Here is a 3,431-nt window from a genome sequence, read left to right on the forward strand (position 1 = left end):
TAAAAATGGGGTGCGTCTTAGAATCGCGAGTGTGTCTTAGGGTTTTTTTCTTGTTGGTGGTACTGAAATTAGTGTGCGTCTTACAATCGATGGCGTCTGCCATCGATTGTAAGACGCACACTAATTTCAGTACCACCAACAGAAAAAAACCCTAAGACACACTCGCGATTCTAAGACGCACCCCATTTTTAGAGATGTTTATATGGGGAAAAAAAGTGTGTCTTAGGCCATAGCTAGACCTAAGGTATATCCCTGGATCGTCCAGGGGTCAAACCTGTTCATCTAGGTGACACACAGGGGATCCAGTGCTCAGGCAGGGGCGAACCCTGGATGATCCCAGGATAAACCTGAGGTCTAGCTGTGGCCTTAGAATTGAAGAAATAGGGTATTATGTTTTTATTAGAGCTGTGTGCTTGTTCTCCATTTTTCTACATTTCAGGAGTTTTAGACCATCGTTTATATTTTACCAAGTACTGTATTCATTATGCTAACAGAACAGAGCCAATGGGATTGTTCTTGCAGACACAACATTAATCAAATGCTTCTGAGCTCATTTGTACAGGTAAAACTAGTATGGCATGAATTCAAAACAATGAGATGAATGGTAATAATTTTTAAAGGGTAGTAAAATATTGCTTGCTGCAAAAAAGAAGTTAGCACTATAAATCTTAATCTCATTGTTTGTGTCTGTATATAAAACCTCTTTTTCTCACTCGTTTGCTCACACATACACATATGTGCTTCTGCTCAAATAGGATCTGCCCCATTTGCTTAGATATCAAGGGGCCATTTTATATACTTTATTTATTTAAACATTTGTAGCCTGATCTTCAGTTGAAAAGGCTCCCAGAGTGGCTTACATACGATCCACGAAACAAGACAGACCCTGCACTGAAGTCTCTTAATCAAAAAGACATGCCACAAATGAAAGGCATCAAGTGCGTAGGGTAAAAGCCACACCTGTATCCATGTCCATGATTTATTTATTTAAATATTTAAGCATTTTTATCCCACAATTCAGCCAAAAAAGGCTCTCACAGCGGCTTACAAAAATATTTCTTGGCAGTCCCTGCCCACAGGCTTACAATCTAAAAGACATGACACAAAAGGAAAGGGGATTGGGAGGGAGGAGGAGGGGGGGGGAAAGAAAAAACAAAAACAAGGCACGAGCCAGATGGGATTCGAACCCACAATCCCCAGCTCCAGAGGCTGATGCCTTATCCATTAGGCCACTGGGTCACCCGTGGCCTAATGAATGCACACCATCTCCTCCCATCACATCCCCACATAGCATGGACACCTGAGGCAAGGAAGAATTTGTGCATAGATTTCGATGCGTGGAGGTTTCCCAGGTTCTGGAACCCTGATCCTGCTGAGCTCCAAGTTCTGAGGAAACCTATCCATAGAAAGATCTAGGCAGGTAGGCTTCCCAGCCTCAGATGAGTGCATGGGGAATGGCAGACGGAGGAAACATGCATCATGGGGTGGAGAGGTACAGGTGTAATCCCACAATTCCTTTCTGCATGCTTTATTAGTTCATGAATGTAACACATGAAAGGGGTTATGCCGTCACCCCCATAGTATTGCATGACGGGTCAGGGGTTGAACGCAAGACTGTTAATATTCCTTCATAGCTGGAAATTTCTCTCCAGCCTTGGAATCAGAATTTGGAAGGTGATACCACCAGCATTTCCATTGCTTTCTCATCCAAAGGAAGCAAAATCTTGCTTTAGCATTCTCCCTAGAATCTCTTACTACCTTTGGAAGTGGGGTGAATGTAACAATATTCCAAACATGGATGAGGACAGAGAACAGGGCCGGTGCCAGAAAATTTTTCGCCCTAGGCAGGTTGAGCTACTTTCACCCCCCACCCCCAAATGCCAACTTTGATTTTTAAGAGCATATGTTTCCTGGAAAAAATAAGAAGCACAAAACTTGAAACTGCTAAATTTATTTTAAAGTGCAAGAAATACGTCATGCCAATTATAGCAAACAAATTGGAAAGGAACGTCTAAGGGTCTAAAATGCATTATTTAATAGGAATATCACCTCCAAATCATTCCCCCTAACTCACAAGCACACGCACATCACTCACTCCAAACAAACACACGCATGAACACATGCATTCACTCAAAGACCCCATGCATGCACCCCATTCACCCATACATTCACTCTCTCTCTCTTCCGGGCGCGTTCCGGAAGTCCGAACGTGGAGCTGCCCCACCCCCACCCCAGCGTCCCTGGCTTCGCTTCAGCTGGGCGGACGCAGGGCGCCATCTTGCCCACCCAGGCCCAGCTGAATCCTCAGGCCGGGCCGGCTCACAGCCAACACGCGTGAGTGCTGCGCTGTGCCCGGTGCCCCTCTTAGCTTGGCGCTCTAGGCGGCTGCCTGAGTGGCCTCTATGGTAGCACTGGCCCTGACAGGGAACCCCTATTTATGCAGAGGCAATAGATCATGGCATCAAAGTTAGGGTGACCATATGCAAAAGAGGACAGGACTCCTGTATCTTTAACAGTTTCATAGAAAAGGGAATTTCAGCAGGTGTCATTTGTATGTACGGAGAACCTGGTGAAATTCCCTCTTCATCACAACTGTTAAAGTGCAGGACCTATACTAGAGTGACCGGATTTAAAAGAGGGCAGGGCACCTGCAGCTTTAACTGTTGTGATGAAGAAGGAATTTCACCAGGTTCTCCATATATACAAATGACACCTGCTGAAAATTCTTTTTCTATGCAACTGTTAAAGATACAGGAGCCCTGTCCTCCTTTTCATATGGTCACCCTAATTAAAGCCCACAGAGCTCTTAGATTATGACAATAATGATTAAGATTTGTTTTTTTTAAACACACACCTTCCTTTCAGATTTTAAACCACTATATTCATTTCCTGTTGAGGTGTGAGATTTGCTATCACATGGCTCATCCTATACCATTGGCAATCGCAAGTAAACACATTGCTAGCCAAGTTCACTCTTCTTAAAATGTTGGTGGTATTGATGATGAAGCAACTATGTTGCTGGATCTCCTTGCAGCGGGGTGGTGTTGGTACTAATTTCACAACTATGAAAGTGTCTATTACCAAGTATTGTTTGGTGCTGTAATGCACTCTTCTGTGCTTATAAATATATTTTAGGTCGCAAAACACAACCATTATGAGAATTTAAGTCAAGATTACATGTCATGCCTCTGCTAGACAAGTCTCCTCAGAGGAAGAGCTGAAGGACCAGGAACCACCCACCACCAGCAATGCTCAAGATTTGCCAGTAGACCAAGAGGAATTTGGGCTCTCAGGGGTGACTTCCATGATAGTATCACCTGTGGAGGACAAGGTCTCTGCCTCAGAGGTGGAAGCAGAGAAACTCCCAAGCCCTCAGGAGAGCACCACCTGAAAAGACAGGAACTCAGAAAGAGGGCTAGACCAAGGCCAGA

The 3,431-nt window shown here is 44.3% G+C and overlaps 1 non-coding gene across 1 annotated transcript; it reads right to left on the bottom strand.

Annotated features, from left to right (window-relative positions):
* Nucleotides 1–1,166: 1,166 nt before the first annotated feature.
* On the bottom strand, nt 1,167–1,239 carry TRNAQ-CUG (transfer RNA glutamine (anticodon CUG)). The gene has a single exon. It is a non-coding gene; the product is annotated as a tRNA-Gln (tRNA).
* Between the last annotated feature and the right edge of the window lie 2,192 nt (nt 1,240–3,431).

Source organism: Elgaria multicarinata, chromosome 7, assembly GCF_023053635.1.
Source record: "Elgaria multicarinata webbii isolate HBS135686 ecotype San Diego chromosome 7, rElgMul1.1.pri, whole genome shotgun sequence".
Classification (NCBI taxonomy): Eukaryota; Metazoa; Chordata; class Lepidosauria; order Squamata; family Anguidae; genus Elgaria; species Elgaria multicarinata.